At 51.3% G+C, this 19,360-nt stretch overlaps 1 protein-coding gene across 2 annotated transcripts in view; it reads left to right on the forward strand.

Moving 5' to 3' along the window:
• The window catches only part of LOC144828936 (uncharacterized), a 410,356-nt gene that overhangs the window by 246,342 nt on the left and 144,654 nt on the right, over window positions 1-19,360 (forward strand). The window lies entirely within an intron of this gene.

Here is a 19,360-nt window from a genome sequence, read left to right on the forward strand (position 1 = left end):
GGTGTAGTTTTACAGCTCGAAGATCTTTCTGGGGTCACTAGCAAACCCACTCACCTCTGCCAGTGACATGAGGAGGAGAAAATACAAAGACCATATACAATCAGACTCTTTAAAGAGGCAAATCTAGAGTTCCTTTAAATTAAGGAAAAACTTGGAAAAGGATGAACAATCATGACACAAAAACAAGAAAAAAAGAATCCGAAGATGGAGCCCAAGGGTGGGAGCTCGACACCCACCTGGCCTACGAAAATAAAAAACCAGAAAAAATACTACGATTCCGGACTCAACCACTAGACTGCGGAATAATGCACAGCATAGTGAATCCAGACAGATCTTCAAGCTGCAAAACTACACCGACAGGTAAGAAACTATTTGGTTCGAGGCATGTGGGCTGCTAAATTCATATCTTAGCATTAGATCGCCGCCTAGTGTTGGGCTCGGATGATCGCACATTGTTGTCCTGGAAGAGTCTTCGAAGTATCCTGAGATAGGTGGCTCCTCCCCTGGACTACAGTGCGCATGGGCATCGGCTCCATCCCCAGATTGTTTTTTTCCGCCATTGGGTTCGGATGTGGTCTCGACGTCTTACTGTCGGAACCTAGAAAAACTAACTTTTAGCGGCCAAAAGGCCTCGATTTTCTTGCGTCGGTATTGTCTGCGCACGGTCTCGAGTCTTCCGTCTCTTTGAGCCGGAATAAGCGGAGTTTTCTTCGCTCTCGGAACTTTAAGGCCTTCTCATCGCGACACGACTGCAAAACTCTTCAGACATGGAGCGGAGCCCGTTTAAGTACTGCCCGCTCTGTGGGTCCAAGTACCCACACATCGATCTACACCCCGTGTGTAACAAATGCCTTTCGCCTGACCACGACGACGGCAAGTGCAAGTTGTGTGCACAGTTCCGCTCGAAGAAGACTCTCAAGCTTCGGCGCGCGGTGCGCATGGAAGCTAAACAAGCGGCCCCGGATCCGGAGAACATCTTCGGCGACCAGGACGAAGAGGACCAGGGTCATCATCTCCAAATCTCCCCACCCGAGACGGAGGTCGAGGCGGATCCGGGAGACGACGACGGAGTCGCGGGTCAAGGCCTTGAATACGTCGACGAGGTAGGAGACGACGATGAGATTTATGGGGCCGCGGCAGACAGCTCGGGGGACGAGCTCTGCCCCGAAGGTTACGAGGATACCGACCGGGACACGGGATCGCCTGTCGGCCTTACCCAAGACCCGTTGCCGCAAGCCACAGCCCCGCCTTCGGGCCCGGCCACGGACTTACTTGCTGAGCAGACTGTTTCGAAACCGAAACCGAAACCATCGGGATCGACAACACCTAAAATGGCCGACCCGAAAACGAAACCGAAACTTAAGGACTCGAGTGTCCCTAAGATGGCTGCCGTGCCGGTGAAAACGACGGTGCCCGCTACCCCATCGACTCCGTCGACCTCCGGTCCGCAGAAGTCGAAGAAGTCCGTCGATTCCGATGCTGCAAAATCGAAACCGACGCCAGAGGAGGGGTCCTCCAAAAAAGATGGTCGGCACGGGTCAGCGGCTACGACGCCGTCCAAGCCCGCCAAAGTCGGCTCCAAGGAGGCTACGCAGGCACACGGAAAGAAGTCTGCGCCCCGAACACAGGAATCGGAGGCGGTTAAGACGGGATCCGCGCCCAAAGCGCACAAGGCCCACAAGGACGTCGGTTCCGAGGGAAAGAGCAGACCATCCTCGTCAGCGCCGAAACAAACTGTGAGTGAGCCGTCCCTCATAGCCGAATCACTGCAAAGAATCAGGGATAAGGCCTTTGCCCCGTCGGCTCCGATACCATCGCCGCAGCCGCAAAAGGACACTCCAGCGAAGCCTTCTGGGAAACTTCTCTTTATTTTGCCGCCGAAGGAGGCGCCGAAAGCATTTTCAACCAAATCGGCACCGAAACAGGTGATTTCTTCACCGACTGGCCCGCTTCCACGTCGGGTGCTCGAATCAGAGGACGATTCAGAGCATTTCATCGACGCTGACACAGGCAAACTGACCCTCTATAAGAGGAAAATCACTTCGGAGCCAGTGGACTCCTATGTCATCCCACTAAAGAAGAAGAGGGTGCCCCTTGACGCCTCAGGCCTCACGGAACCAATCCAGCCTCCTCCGAGACGGAGCCCTACTCCCTCCCCAGAACACTCTGCGGGTGAGGGGTATGATGAAGACGAGCAGTACAATTTCCCTATCAATGAACCTGATGCACAACCGGATTCATATGATGACACTGGTGACCAGAACACCCAGGGTGTGGGGCAGGACCCGCAGCTTTTTAATGCACGTGCATCCCCGACTGAGGATTCAGCAGGTTTTCATGCACTACTCGAAAGGGCGGCAGCCAATCATGATGTGGACATGCATGCCGACCCGGTTGAGGAAGACTTCCTTTTCGACACTTTTTCAGTCTCTGAAAGGACAGTAAAGACACTGCCTATGCTTAAAGGAGTCCTCAAGCATGCTGGGGACATATTTAAGGAGCCTACATGAGCGAGAGTGGTCAACCCTCGCATTGAAAAAAAGTACAGACCTGCGCCTGCGGACCCCGCATACATCCGGGGACAATTGCCACTGGACTCTCTTGTGGTCGCCAATGCCAGGAAACGTGCCAACTCCCAGACAACGGGTGAAGCTCCTCCCCCGGATAAGGAGTCCAAAGTGCTAGAGGCAGGGGGCAAAAGAGTAGCTGCACAGGCATCAAACTTTTGGCGCATCGCCAATACACAGGCACTCTTGGCGCGTTACGATAGGGTGCACTACGACACCCTAGAACAGATTGTACAACACCTGCCTCCACAGTTCCAAGAAGCCACCCAACTGCTCATTGAGGAAGGAAAGCTAATCTCAAACGCAGCCATCAAGTGTGCACTTGACGCTGCGGACACAGCTGCTAGAGCTATCAACACTAGCGTTATGCTGAGACGACAAGCGTGGCTCCGCATCTCAGGGTTTAAACCGGATATTCAGACAACAATCCTTAATCAGCCAGTCAATCCTGAAAGTCTGTTTGGTCCAGATGTTGACACCACCCTAGAGAAAATAAAGAAGGACACAGAAACTGCTAAGTCCATGGGGGCCCTGCAGTCACAACAGTTTCGTGGCAGCAATTTTCGTCGCTCAGGTGCACGTGGAGTCACCAGAGGACAAATGGGTCAACAATCCCAGTTCTCTAAAGGTGGGGCACAATCCTCGTTCACAAAACAGAACAAGGGAGGTTACAGAAATAACAGCAACAGAGGTCGCGGCAGAGGAAATAACAGCTCCCGCTCCTCTGCTCCAAGCAAACAGTGACTCTCTGTCACTGCCCCCCGACCACCTAACACCTGTCGGGGGGAGACTGCAGCAGTTCCTGCCCGTCTGGAGAAACATCACCACAGACAGGTGGGTGCGACAATTAGTCCAGTATGGTTATTGCCTAGAGTTGAGGTCCACTCCACCCAACATCCCGCCAAGGCAAAGGCCTATGTCCGCAGAGCACTTGCTCTTATTGCAGCAGGAAGTAGTGGTGATGCTGCAAAAGGGAGCAATCGAGCTCGTGCCGGTGGGAGAGGAAGGCACAGGGGTTTATTCCCTGTACTTCCTTATTCCAAAGAAGGACGGATCTCTCAGACCCATTCTAGATCTACGTCCCCTCAACCTGTACATACTGTCAGAACATTTCCACATGCTTACACTGCAACAGATTCTTCCATTGCTAAACCAGGGAGATTTCTTAGCAACCTTAGATCTCAAGGATGCTTATTTCCACATTCCACTACACCCGTCACACAGGAAATACCTCAGGTTCACTATTCAAGGCAGGCACTACCAGTTCAAGGTCCTACCCTTCGGAGTCACCACAGCCCCGAGGGTGTTCACCAAGTGTCTGGCGACAGTAGCGGCGCACCTCAGGAGGCAGAACATCCATGTCTACCCCTACCTAGACGACTGGCTCGTGCAAGCCAAGTCAGAGCAACAGTGCGCCGCAGACATGTCGACTACCATTCACCTTCTTCACGATCTGGGTTTCTCCCTGAACTACCCAAAATCGCATCTTCAGCCGGCACATGTCCGGCAATTCCTAGGTGCGACGATCAACACCCTGACGGCCATGGCTCAGCCAAACCAAGTCAGGATAGACAGCATGCAGGCTCTGATCCAAAGGTTCAGGCCACAACACTCTCTTCCAGCGAGAGTGTTCATGCAGTTGATAGGCATGATGGCCTCCTGCATCTTCATAGTCCCTCACGCACGGCTACATATGCGCCCGCTCCAGGAGTGCTTAGCGAATCAGTGGACACAGGCTCGTGGGCAATTGACAGACCTAGTGTTGGTTACCAGTCGGGCATACGACTCTCTGCATTGGTGGACTCCACACAACCTTTGCAAGGGCCGACTGTTCCAAGAGCCTGTGCCGCAGATTGTCCTGACAACGGACGCATCTCTCCAGGGATGGGGAGCTCATGTGCTCACTTACACAGTGCAGGGACTATGGACGACGCAGCAACAGAAGATGCACATCAATTATCTGGAACTGATGGCAATCTTCATGGCGCTCAAGTCCTTCATTGTACATCTGTGCAACAAAGTCGTGCTAGTCCGGACGGACAACATGACCGCGATGTACTACATTCAAAAGCAGGGAGGCACACACTCGCCACAGCTGTCTCATCTGGCTCAGAGCATGTGGAAGTGGGCCATTCAAAGGAACATTTTCCTCATGGCAGAACACCTCCCAGGAAAGGACAATCAGATGGCGGATCTGCTCAGCAGGTACAGCCATCAAATGCACGAGTGGGAGTTACACCCATCTGTCCTCCACCCGTACTTCCAGCAGTGGGGTCATCCGGAGATAGACCTGTTTGCCACAAAAGAGAACGCAAAATGCCAACACTTTGCCGCCAGGTTCCCTCACCCACAGTCGCAGGGGAATGCGATATGGATGAACTGGTCAGGCAAATTTGCGTACGCTTTTCCGCCAGCCCCTCTAATACCGCTGGTCGCAAGAAAGCTAAGGCAGCACGAGATGACTCTCATCCTAGTTGCTCCAACGTGGGCGCGCCAGGCTTGGTACACCACGTTCCTCGAACTCTCAGTGGTGCCGCATCAAAGACTGCGCCTCACGCCCAGTCTTTTGACGCAGAACCATGGAGAAATTCAGCATCCAGATCCGCAACAGCTCAACCTGGCGATCTGGCTCCTGAAGTCCTAGAGTTTGGATACCTTAACCTACCTCCGGAATGCATGAACATCATCAAGGAGGCGAGGAAACCAACTACTAGAGCATGCTATGCTGCAAAGTGTAAGCGTTTTGTCATTTACTGTACAGCCAATGACATCAACCCGCTAGATGCATCTATCCCCAACATCATCTGCTATCTGTTGCATCTTTACAAGTGCAATCTAGCGTACACTTCCATTCGGATACATCTATCCGCCATAGCGGCTTATCTCCAGAACAGGCAGCACCTCTCTGTCTTCAGAGTGCCCGCCATTAAAGCCTTCCTTGAAGGTCTGAAACGAGTCATTCCCCCAAGAACACCGCCTGCTCCGGTGTGGAACCTCAATGTCGTTCTCACCAGACTGATGGGACCACCATTTGAGCCACTGCACTCGTGTGAACTCCAGTTCCTTACGTGGAAAGTAGCTTTCCTTGTAGCTATTACGTCTCTGAGGCGTGTCAGTGAGCTGCAGGCGCTCACAATCCAAGAGCCATTCATTCAAATTCATCCAAATAGGGTAGTGCTACGCACTAACCCCAAATTCCTTCCGAAGGTGGTGTCCGTTTCATCTAAACCAAACTATTGACTTACCAGCATTCTTTCAAAACCCGCAAACGGTGGCGGAAAGAATGCTCCATACCTTAGATGTACGGAGGGCGTTGATGTACTACATAGACAGAACACAACCCTTTAGAAAAACAAAACAACTCTTTGTTGCCTTCGCACCACAACACAAAGGCAACCCGATTTCCAAGGCAGGGATAGCCAGATGGATTGTTAAGTGCATCCAGATATGTTATCAAAAAGCCAAGCGCACTTTAACAATACCCCCCAGAGCGCACTCCACCCGCAAACTGGGGGCATCCATGGCTTTCCTAGGGAACATTCCTTTAGAGGATATTTGCAGAGCAGCCACGTGGGTTACACCACATACCTTTACAAAACACTACTGTGTTGATGTGCATTCCAAGCAGCAAGCTGCTGTAGGACAGGCTGTTCTGAAGACACTTTTTCAGGTTTCTGCAGCTGGCACGGGCAACCGCCGCTGATGGAGGGACTGCTATGTATTCTATGCTAAGATATGAATTTAGCAGCCCACATGCCTCGAACTGAATATGCTACTTACCAGTATGCATCTGTTCTTGGCATGTAGGGCTGCTAACATTCATATCGCCCGCCCTCCTCCCCGGTGCCTGTCGCAGCTGCAGATATACTATAGTATTTATTCATTAGCATGGACATCCTTTACACTTTTCACTCCATCTTCTGCCACAATGGCGAAAAACAATCTGGGGATGGAGCCGATGCCCATGCGCACTGTAGTCCAGGGGAGGAGCCACCTATCTCAGGATACTTCGAAGACTCTTCCAGGACAACAATGTGCGATCATCCGAGCCCAACACTAGGCGGCGATCTAATGCTAAGATATGAATGTTAGCAGCCCTACATGCCAAGAACAGATGCATACTGGTAAGTAGCATATTCATTATCCTTCGAAGGCCAGACAACATAGCTTTCTACAATGACCTAGTCAAGAGGGCAGCAAATTGATTCGGAGTAGCCCTAGTGGAATAAAAAGGATTCACTTGTTTCCCCCTAGAAACCCTTGCCCCAGCTAATAAGGGAACTCAAAATCTTCCTATGCTTCCTCAAAGGACCCTAAGTATATTCAGGGAAACACAGTGCCTGACTCCATTATTGTCACCACAGCCAGAAGGAGAGTTAATGCAGTCTCCACGCCGGCCTTCCACCAGAGAAGGAGAGTAAAAGGATGGACATGGTGGGGAGAAGCCTAGAAAAAGAAGTGGCATCACAGTGCCGCATCACAAATTCCCATGCCTCACTAAACAGATATGGTCATCAACATTGAGATGAGATAGAGAAGGTTCTTAACAAACTCTTCAGGGTACAAGAAAAGGGCAAGATCGATTGTCCAGGAGGGAAAAACGTGGCAAACACCTACTTTAAGTCACCTTTGGATGCAGCAGATACTGCTAGTAGGCAAATGTGCACAGGAACCATCCTGAGAAGACCTGCTTGGCTCACAATATCTAGTTTCCAAAAGGAAGTTCAAACCCCCGTCATCATTAGACCATTCAATGTGGAGGCACTTTTCGGAAAAAAAGTGGATGAATCCCTTCAACAGATAAAAAAGGACAACAAGACTGCAAGGGCGATGGGAGCCCTACAGCAGAGAGGTTCCTAAAAAGGGGTGGATTCAATAACAGAAGGCCCACAGGTAGCAACACCTTTTGGTCAAGGACAACAAATGTCACAGCAACCACAAGGGCAGAACCCAGGACAACAAACATGTCAGCAGTCAAGCTACCATGGTTGGTTACAACAGTAGAAACAGCCCTTTCAGGCGAGCAGCAATGGCAGAGGGAGAGGCCAGTCCTCAAGAGTAAACTTATCCAACTGACTCACTCACAAACAAGGACCCACACAAAACACCAGTGGGGGGAAGAATAGCCTGGTTTCTCAAACAGTGGCAAAATATCACAACTGACAATTGGATATTAAATTCCAGATACTGCACAGAGCTGACAAGAAAACCACCTGCAAACCCACCGAAAACAAGAAGATTCCTAAAATCAGAACACATACTGCTAGAGGCAGAGATCAAGGAACTATACCAAAAACAGGCAATAGAATTGGTACCAAAACAAGAATGGTTCAAAGGAAACTACTCCCCATATGTCCTAATACCCAAACAAAACCTAACTATGGCCAATCCTGGACCTAAGGTTCATAAACAAATTCATACTAACACAACGCTTCAAAATGTGTACTATTCGAGAGATACCACAAATCCAAAAGGGAGACTACATGGAAACAATAGACATCAGACTCCTACTTGCATATCCCTAAGAACAAGGGACACAAAAAGTACTTGCAAGTCCTGCACAACAGAACACATTACCAATTCATGGTCCTGCCTTTCGGATTAAAATCAGCTTCACGGGTATTCACAAAGTGCCTAGCCGTGATAGCGGCACACTTAGAAGAGAGGGAATCCACGTCTACCCTTATCTGGCAACTGGCTCATAAGGGCACATTCAAAGCAACATGCAACAAGCAGATTCAAGCAGCTATCTAAACTCTACAGAGACTGGGTTTCTCAATAAACCACAAACAATCTTCCACAAAACCAGAAAAGAAAAAAAACATTCTTATGAGCCATATTGGACACAACAAAGGCAAAAGCGTACCCCACGCAAAGCAGGATACAAGCTATCCATCAGGAAACAAAACTCTACCAGAGAGGGCAATCTGACAGTGAGGAAGTTCATGAAACTGAAGGGCATGATGGCATCATGCATTCACTTATCCCTCACGCCCGCTTACACATGTGCCCATTCCAAGAATGGCTTACCAACAACTGGTCCCAAGCCACAGGAAGTTAGGAGGATCTAGTGGTTGTTACACAAAGGGTGCAAGCAGATATAAAATGGTGGGCATCCAACAACATAGCACAAGGGAGACCTTTAAAAAACCCAGCTCCATCTGTGACAATCACCAAAGACTCATCCCTCAACGGTTGGGGTGCAGACTGCAACCAGCTGAAAGTACGGGGTCAATGGAACTAACAGGAAATGAAAACTGTCTTTCTGGCACTAAAGGCATTCCAGAAACATTTCGGGAAAGACTATCCTAATCCAAACAGACAATACAACAACAGTGTTCTATCTGAACAAACAGGGAGATACGAAGTTCATTCCCCTCAGCAAACTAGCACAGGAAATCTGGCAGTGGGCAGTAGCTCATAATATCAATCTACAAACAGTACATCTACCAGGAGTAGACAACATTACAGCGGACCAGCTGAGCAGACAGAACAACTGCTCCCACGGATGGGAGTTGAAACAACAAACGAACGGTACAATACCTTTTCAATCTCTGGGGGGCACCAGTGATAGACCTGTTTGTAACAATGCAGAACAAAAAATGCCAGTGCTTTGCATCGAGGTTTCCACACCGCCTGTCAGAGGGAAATGCACTTTCACTCAACTGGTCACAAACAATTGCTTATGCCTTTCCACCAATGCCCCTGATGCAAAGAGTGTTAAAAAAAGCATAAAAAAACAGGAACAAACATGATTCTCATTGCCCCTCAGTGGCCAAGACAAACATTGTACTCAACCCTCCTTGAACTATCCAAGAGGGAGAGGTTCAAGATCAAAGCAGGCAAGGACCTGCTAACCATGCAATAAGGCCAAATCTTTCACCCGGAACCAGCAACGCTGCACCTGGCAGCCTGGCGCCTGAGTATTAGAATTTGGCCACCTCAATCTGCCTCTACGAACAATGGAAATTCTAAAGGAGACAGTCAACAAGAAAAAGCTATGCAGCAAAATGGAAGCGATATACCACCTGGTGCACCGCTAACAATAAGGTCAGTTCAATCAACACTCAAGAAACAGTAATTACATACCTGACTTAACTCCTAGATAGCTACATCAACTACTCCAGCATAAAGGTACACCTGGCTGCCATGGAAGCATAAACAAGAGGAAAGACATGTAAAGGTTTCTTTACAAAGCCTGTAAAGAAAAGATTTTTAGAAGGCGCAAAATGAATTGCTCCGCCATGTGCAGATTCAGTACCTACATGCAGCCTAAATTCAGTACATTACAACTTATGATGAAACCCCTCGAACCCATGCATGCAGCAAACCTCAAAACTTTTCTCTAAAAGCAGTTTTTTCTTATCGATGTCACGTCACTATGAAGAGTAAGTGAACTACAAGCTCTAACAATACAAGAACCATACTTACAAATCCTAAAGACAAACCCACACTTTTTACCAGAAGTGGTACCAAATATCACCTAAATCAAAATATCCTACCGGTTTTCTTCAAAAACCCCAAAACTAAAGGGAAAAAAACCCTCCATACCCTGGATGTAAGGAGGACGTTGCTGTATTATTTGCAAAAAACAGAACCGACACATACCAACACAGGATCACCAGTCACAAAGGCAACTATTAATGCATGCTTGCATGTTCAACTGATGTGATCCAGCTTTAAGTGAGCTATTTTACTAGTTATTGCGAATTGTATTCCACTGTGCTCAACGCCTCCTCATAATATTGTCATTCGATGCTTGATGGCTCATAACGTATCTGATCTGCGCTTTTATTTATTTGTGATTTTGGATTTCATTTGGTGTATTTTGTATTGTCTGCAAATTTTGTATATAAAAGAAAGAAAAAAAACAAAGGCAACTATTGCAAGATGGATAGTACAAACCAATCATGTTATGCCATTGCCAAAAAAGAACTAACAATACAGCCAACAGCTCACTCCACAAGAAAGAAAGGAGCAACCCTGGCTCGCATTGCAAATGTACCCTTTGACTCTATTTGTGCAGCACCAACATGGGCATCACCACACACATTTACAAAGCATTACTGCGTGGACATACAAATGAGTAAGGAAGCTCAAATTGGACAAAAGGTGCATCTGAAAGAAACAGGTTAGTATTAGATTCCTTACCTTAGAATATCCCCAGGCGTCAGTCTGGATCCGGAAACTTTTGCGTAGCAGTACCCCTGCGCGTCGGTAGGCGTCGTCTGCAGGCGTCCCCTGCGGCTCCTCGTCGTCGGCGTCGTGCGCCGTGATGACGTCGCTGGAGTATATAGACGCCGCCTCCGCGCGCTGACGTCAGTTCTTCTTTTTTCCGCGCCAGTTAGCGCAGATCCGAAGAGCAGTACTCCGGTCTTTTACCAAGTTTTTTGTTAACTATAACTCTTTTCTTCAAGGTGCCGGTAGGATGCCCGGGTTTAAGAGTTGCGACGGGTGCGACCGCCTGATGTCGGTCACCGACCACCATCGACTCTGCCTCCGGTGTCTGGGCGCGGACCACGACGTGGAGTCCTGCGTCGACTGTCGGGCCTTGACAAGTAAAGCTAGACGGGAGCGGTCCCGCAAGCTGCTCGAGCTCCGAGTGTCGGCCCCGCGTCGAGAGCGGTCCCGGTCCGGTCGGAGGTCGAGGGAGCGGTCGAGGGAACGATCGCGGAGCCGCCATGAGCGCTCCGGGAGTCGCCACCATTCCTCCGGTTCATCAGGTAAGCGACACAAGAAGTCGGGGCGTCGTCATCGTACCCCCGACTCCCCCCGACGCCCGCGTGATGCGGCCGGGGGTTCGGGCGGCCCCGCGTGGGTCGCCGACGCCGTCTGCCCCATACCCGTCGGTCCCTGGGGAAGGCGCGTCGCGCAAGGAGATTGAGGAGTTCCTCATGGCTATGAGGGCGATGTCTCCTCCGGCGGGGCCTACGGCGCCTGCGGGCCCGTCGGTCCCGTCTGGGAGCCCGAGCGGTTCGGGTGCACCTGCCCCGACGCCGCCGAGTGCTCCGGCCCCGGCGGCTCCGGCCCCGGCGCCGCTGGGCCCTTCAGGGTCGTCGCCGGCTGGTCCACCGGCCTCTCCGGCGCCGATTCCATTGGGGCAACCCGTGGTGCCGCCTCCGCGCGGCGCCGTGACTCCGCCGTCGGTTCCGGCCGGCGTCGGGTCCCCGGCGCCGCGCGGCGCCACCCCCGTTCCCTCTCTGACTCCTGACGCGGAGTAGGACCGGCATCGTCCGACGCCGAGTCCGGCGCCGTTGGGGCCCATTGGCTCCGAGGAGCCGGTTTATATCGTCGATTCGAACTATGGCGATGAGGACGATTATGGAGAGGGTTGGGAGGGGTCTGAGGACCCTTTGTCACGAGCCTGCCAGTATGACGTGGACTGGGTAGGTGACTTAGGTGATGCCAGTGGTCTGGACGAGTCGCCCAACCCTGGGTTTGTCTCGCCTTCCCCTGTGGCGTCGGAGGCGGGGGCTGCCTATTCGGTGGTCCTGATGAGGGCTGCCAAGGCCTTGAGCCTTGAGCTCCCCGTCGCTAAGGTGAAACCTAACATCCTCACCGAAGTATTTAAACCGCAGTCATGCCCACAGGAGCCTCTGCTGCCGTTTAATGAGGCCCTGACGGATGTCCTTTTGGGCACCTGGTCCAGGCCCGCTTCCGGTGCACCGGTTGACCGAAACGTTGCCAGGCGTCACCGTCCGTGTTCGGACGACCCTGCCTTCCTTTCCACCCATCCCTCCCCGGAGAGTCTGGTGATCCAGGCCTCCACTTCCCAGTCCGCATTCCCGTCGGCTCCGCCCGATCGGGAATCGAAGCGATATGACCAATTTGGCAAGAAGGTCTTTTCGTCTTTGAGTGCCGGACTGCGGTCTTGTAATACCGCATGCCTCTTGGGCCGCTACACCCACTCTCTGTGGGACACGGTCGCGGAGTGTCTGCCGCAATGCCCGCAGGAGGTGCGGGACAAGCTCAACCAGGCCTTGGTTGAAGGCCGGGACGCGGCGAGGTATTCGATCAGGTGTGGTCTTGACACGACCGACTCGCTGGGACGGGCTATGTCCACGACGGTGGCGATTCGTTGCCATGCTTGGCTGAGATCCGCCAACTTCTCGCCGGATGTCCAGAATGCCCTCATGGACATGCCTTTCGATGGCAGTCGCCTGTTCGGTGAGAAGGCGGACAACGCGCTTGAGCGCTTCAAGGACTCCAGGGTCACGGCCAAGTCCTTGGGTCTTTCGACCCAGCGCCAGCAACCGGGTTCGTTTCGCCCCTTTCGTGGCCAAGGAAGGGGCGGTCCCACGCGTGCTGCCAGCCACGCGCCGCAGAACGCTCCCCAGCGCGGTGGCGGCCGTGGATTCCGCCGTGGTGGCGGTAGAGGGCAGCGGCGGGGTCAGTCCACACCTCCCCCCGCAGCAGCCTCCAAATCTTCCTAGTCCGAGCTTTCGGGCCCATGTGACGCCAGTGGGTGGCAGGGTTCGCCATCACCACTCCCGCTGGCGCACGATTACATCGGACAGGTGGGTGCTGCAGCTCGTCCGAAGGGGTTACTCCCTCCCCTTCGAGTCCACTCCTCCAGCCATGCCACCGCAGAACCACCGTGTGTCGGGGGACCACTTGACACTTCTGCAGGAGGAAGTTACGGCCCTCTTGGCCAAGGGGGCCATCGAGCGCGTTCCTGGGCCAGAAGTAGGGTGTGGTTGCTACTCCCACTACTTTCTGGTGCCCAAGAAGGACAAAGGGGGCCTACGTCCTATCTTGGACCTACGGAACGTCAACGGCTTCCTCCGGAAGGAGAAGTTCAAGATGTTGACTTTGGCTCAGGTCTTGGCTGCTCTAGACCCACAAGACTGGATGGTAGCGTTGGACTTGCAGGATGCGTATTTTCACATCCCCGTCCTGCCGGCCCACCGGCGTTACCTGCGGTTCACGGTAGGCCACGAGCACTTTCAGTTTATCGTGCTCCCATTCGGCCTTACCAGCGCCCCACGGGTGTTCACGAAAGTGATGGCGGTGGTCGCAGCTCATCTGCGCCGGTTAGGGGTTTCAGTCTTCCCCTACCTCGACGACTGGTTGTTGAAGGCGGGCTCGCCCCAAACAGTCGTCCACCACCTTCAGATGACGGCAGACCTCCTGCACGAGCTGGGGTTTTCCATCAATGTGCCGAAATCACACCTGTGTCCCTCTCAAAAGCTCCTTTTCATTGGAGCGGTTCTCGACTCTGCGCAGTTTCGGGTTTATCCTCCGGAACGGCGGGTCCGGGATATTCAGGCTCTGATTCCCATCTTTCAGCCGTTATCCCGGGTTTCGGTCAGGTTGACGCTGCGGCTTCTGGGGCTGATGGCCTCCTGCATCCTACTGGTGCATCACGCCAGGTGGCGGATGCGGGCTCTGCAGTGGGACCTGAAGTTTCAGTGGGCCCAGGATCAGGGCAACCTATCCGACCATGTCCTGATCTCGGAGGGCACTGCGAGACAGTTGCAGTGGTGGCTTACGGACCGCGATTGGGTCAGAGGCAGATCCCTCTCCCTTCCCCAACCGGTGCACGTAGTTGTGACGGACGCGTCCCTCCAGGGCTGGGGTGGCCACTTGGGAGAGGCGGAGATCAGAGGCATCTGGTCTCCGGCGGAGTCCCGGCTCCATATCAACATGTTGGAGCTGCGGGCGATCCGCCTAGCACTGAAGGCATTCCTCCCCTTTGTCAACGGGAGTGTAGTGCAGGTGTTCACGGACAACACCACCGCCATGTGGTACTGCAACAAACAGGGCGGTGTGGGGTCGTGGACCCTTTGCCAGGAGGCTCTGCGCCTCTGGCAATGGCTGGAACGTCAGGGCGTGACTCTGACGGTTCAACACCTGGCAGGTTCTCTGAACGCCAGGGCGGACGAACTCAGCCGTCGGTGCTCGGTGGATCACGAATGGCGTCTGAACTCGGACGTGGCGAACGGCCTCTTTCAGCAATGGGGAGAGCCTTGGTTAGATCTATTCGCCACAGAAGAGAACGCGCAATGTCATCAGTTCTGCGCGTTGGAGTTTCCAAGACGGCACTCGCTCGGCGACGCCTTTCGGCGCGAGTGGAGCTGCGGTCTGTTGTACGCCTTTCCGCCTATACCACTACTGCCCAGAGTGCTGAAGAAGATCAGGCGCGACCCGGCCCAAGTTATCCTTGTGGCTCCGGACTGGGCTCGAAGATACTGGTATCCCGAGCTACTCAGCATGTCAGTCGGTCCCTCGATCCGCCTGCCCCTTCAGGAGGACCTTCTGTCGCAACAGCAGGGGACGGTCCTCCACCCGAACCTGTCCAGCCTTCACCTCCATGCGTGGAGATTGAGCGGCGACAGTTGAGGCCACTCGACTTGCCTCCTGAAGTCTGTGATGTGATTCTGGCAGCCAGGCGTCCCGCCACAAAGTCGGTATACGCCTGCCGGTGGAACAGATTTGTGGCATGGTGCACAGCAAAGGCTGTGGATCCCCTTTCTGCCCCTCTTTCCGAGGTTCTCCTCTTCCTTCTTTCTCTTGCCCAGCAGGGCTCTGCTCTGGGCACTATCAAGGGCTACCTTTCTGCCCTTTCCGCCTTCTTAAGGCTACCTGATCAGCCATCTTTATTCAAGTCCCCTATTGTACTGAGATTCTTGAAAGGCATCACGCACATGTATCCTCCTGTTCCGTTCATGATGCCTCAGTGGGACTTGAACCTGGTTCTGACATTCTTGATGTGTGCTCCCTTTGAGCCGCTTCATTCCTGTCCTCTCCGTCTTGTCACTTTAAAGACGGCCTTCCTGGTTGCCATCACCTCTGCCAGGAGAGTGAGTGAGCTTCAGGCTCTTTCTGTCAAACCTCCTTTCATGTCCCTCCATCCTGACAAGGTGGTTCTTCGGACTAGGCCTTCTTTCCTGCCCAAAGTAGTTTCTGCTTTTCACATCGGGCAGTCCATCACCTTACCCTCCTTCTTCCCGCCTCCGCATCCTTCAAAGGATGAAGAGCGGCTCCATCGTCTGGACCCAAAACGTGCGCTTTCATTTTATATGGATCGCACACGCCAGTTCCGGGTGGATGACCAACTGTTTGTTGGCTACGTGGGTGAGAAGAAGGGAAGGGCGGTACAGAAGCGAACCATCTCTTGGTGGGTCGTCCTGTGCATCAAAGCATGCTACTCTTTGGCTCTGAAGGAGCCTCCTGTTGGGCTGAGGGCCCATTCCACTCGGGCCACGGCGGCTACTACTGCCCTGGGCCGGGGAGTCCCTTTGCAGGACATTTGCCAGGCGGCTACGTGGGCCTCGCTGCACACCTTTGCGAGGCACTACTGCCTGGACAGTCAAGTCCGGAGGGATGGCTTCTTTGGCCGTTCGGTCCTCCAGGACTTTCTGGTGTAGGTTTGTATTGGTTCGCAGACCCACCACCGGGGTTGGTATTGCTGGGGTATCTATTCTAAGGTAAGGAATCTAATACTAACCTGTTTCTTTCAGATGAACAAGTTACTTACCTTCGGTAACGATATATCTGTAAGAAACAGTAGTTAGTTTTAGATTCCTTACCGCCCCACCCGTCCTCCCCGTTCTGCGAACTGATACCTAGGGTTAAGGACATCCCTTTCAGGGCCCTAGTTTCAAATGGCACCAGTGTTAGTTCTCACATGGCTCTGCGTGTTCTGGCGCGGAAAAGCTGTGTGCAAAGAACTGACGTCAGCGCGCGGAGGCGGCGTCTATATACTCCAGCGACGTCATCACGGCGCACGACGCCGACGACGCGGAGCCGCAGGGGACGCCTGCAGACGACGCCTACCGACGCGCAGGGGTACTGCTACGCAAAAGTTTCCGGATCCAGACTGACGCCTGGGGATATTCTAAGGTAAGGAATCTAATACTAACTACTGTTTCTTACAGATATATCGTTACCGAAGGTAAGTAACTTGTTCTTCAACACCTGTTTGCAAGGTCTTCCTTTCACCACAGCCTCCCATACACAGGAGAAACTGCTACCCTGTCTAATGCACAGCATGTGACCCACCTCCGGGAATGCAGTGCTGGTTATCTATTCTAAGATAAAGAATCTGCGGCTAGTTGTCCCTATCAAATGAGGAAGTTACTTACCTTTACTAATGTCTTATCTGGTGGAAACATTATCTAACGATAAATACCTTACCGGCCCTCCTGTCCTCAACGTGAATCGATTACAGTATAAGGGGCACTTTTGTCAGAGCCTAGTATTTCCTACCAGTGATCAGTTCTCAGCCTGGCTCCATCCTGGGAAATCCATCAAAGTAACTGAAGTTGGGGCACTGGCTTGGTGCCTATATAGGTACTGTGCACATCCTTTCTGGTGTGGACAACGCTGCCAATGTGAATCCAATGATGCCACCTACCCGTGCGCACGGGTACTGTTCGAAAAAATCTGGATCCAGTCTGACGCTTGGGGAGTATACTGAGGTTTGGAACCAGATAAGGTGTTACTGAAGGTAAGTTCCGTACCACTTCTCTTCGTTGCAGAAGTCCTCAAGAAAACCAAGAGAGAAGCCAGCTTTCCAAGTCCCATAATCCCATGGTGGCTTCAGCAATATTGGTTCAGCATCCTTCTCCTGATTTTCAGCCCATACCACTAGGAGTACCACACAACCTACTCTTCTGACAGTACACCCAGAACCTCCATCAGGACCTGACCTAGTTCAGCTTGTATGCATCACTCCAGAATACTTAGAATGTGCACACTTGAATATTCCTCTGGACTGTTGTAATATTTGTCCAGAGCTTCTTCTACTACCAAAACCTATTGGCCCAAATGGAAACATTTCTGTATTTGGTACCAGAATGTGGTTTCTATCCAATTTTGATTAATCCATATTAGATGTTGCACCAACTATTTGGATAGTCTGTTCCTGTATATCCCATCATTAGAGCATATTTCAAAGTAATCACCGGATTTTGATGTACCAACAAAACAGCTATGCTGGCCCTAGGATCATTAACCCCTTGGCTACGGGGTGTTTTCCCCCGCTGTGCGGGAGGGAGGAGGCCGCGCGCGGCGCCACTGTGCTGTTGACGAGTCCGGCTCGTCATGAGGCACAGCGGAGCTGCCCTCGTGATGAGCTGAGCTCGTCACACCACACCCGTTTTTAGAACGTTCAGCACAGCGGGGAAATTATCCCCGCGTGCGAACGTTCCAACGGTTGTGACGAGCTCAGCTCGTCATGAGGGCAGCTCAACCGTCCCTCATGACGAGCTGAGCTCGTCAACAGCACACAAGGGGTTAAAGAAATCTTGAGAGGTTTATTCAGGGTCTTTCCACCTGTGCCTCATCCAGCCTATCCATGGGAGCTTAGTACTATTCTTAACCAGTTAATGAAACCTCCATTCATACCCTTCCACAAAACTAATATCAAGTTTTTCATTAAATACTGCTCTGCTATTTGGTTTAACATATGGTAGACTAGTTGGTGATGTCCACGCTTTAACAATCAAACCTCCTTTTAGATTTACTTTAGGGGATAGTATGCTTCTTGTACCAATCTAAAGTTCATTCTGAAAGGATGATCTTTCATGTGAAAAAAGAAAGCTGCATTCCTTAGACATACGCAGACATTGCTAAGACATTGATCTTTCTGTCAAGTAGGCCAACTCTTTGCATTCTTTGGCCACCTACAAAGAGGGTGTCTGTTCTCAAAACATGGAATTGCTCAAAGGGTTACTACTGCAGTTGTACTCTGTCACTCCAAAGCTTGTCGCCCCTAACAGTCCGCTTTGTCATCTCATTCTACAGAGAGTGACTTCGACTGCACCCCTTTATGCCAGAGTTACTCTTTAGAACGTCTGTAGAGCTGCAATGTAAAATAGTTGCCAAGCCTTTATGAAACATTAATGCCTGACTGCAGATGCTACCAGAGGGGTGATTGTCAGGCTGGTTTTATGTCATTTAAAGTTAGACATTTGTGACCTCTTGTATATACTTTAGTATATACTTATATGTGTATGTACTTTGTGGGCTCTGGAGATCAGCCCTAGGAGTTGTCTGCTTCCGCTTGGGGACTTTTTTTTACTGTTCAACTGCCTCTATTTAACTGTCTTGATAGAAAACGACCAGCAGAGGTCAGTAAAATACCAGAGTTGATTTCTGCTGAGGGACTTTACTTTTTAAAATTTTTCTGGCAACTTCCTCTAATTAACTTTCTTGATAGAAAACAACCAGCAGAGGTCCGTAAAATACCAGAATGACTTTAGCATTCTCTAGATTCTAGTCCATAGAAATTGTCCTCAACGAGAACCCTTAGACCATATTTCTTTTCATATCTAGTATTTTCAGTGATATGACCACCTAAAGCCCTGATTTTATGTTAAAAACAGCTTTGGATTATACGATTTCCTGCTGAAAGGCAATATTTCTCTCCATGTGTTCTCATACCTGGTGTGTCACACAGTTTAGTGCTTACTTTCCCTCCATGTAAAGGGACAGTAGATGTTTTAGCACCCAGCCTAATGTGCTGCATAGCGAAATACATAAAAAACCCAAAGGCGAGACCGATTGCATTGCAAATGCGTGTTTCAGTGAGGTGAGCTTTTTCTCACATTTGGTTTTTGATATACAGTGCAATTCATTTTATATCAGTATGTTATACATTGTTGTAGATTGTGTAGATTGATAATGTCAGACACAGCTTGCTGTTCTGATTCAAGCATGTGAATCTATGAAAGTTCTAGTGCTTTGAAAACTGAAGTTACAGGACAGTAACGTGTTTACCTTCTTTCATTCTACATTGTTGGAGGTTTTTTCCTTCAGCCACTCTTCATTTTTCCTGTCCAGAGAAG

Source organism: Lissotriton helveticus, chromosome 4_1, assembly GCF_964261635.1.
Source record: "Lissotriton helveticus chromosome 4_1, aLisHel1.1, whole genome shotgun sequence".
Lineage (NCBI taxonomy): Eukaryota > Metazoa > Chordata > Amphibia > Caudata > Salamandridae > Lissotriton > Lissotriton helveticus.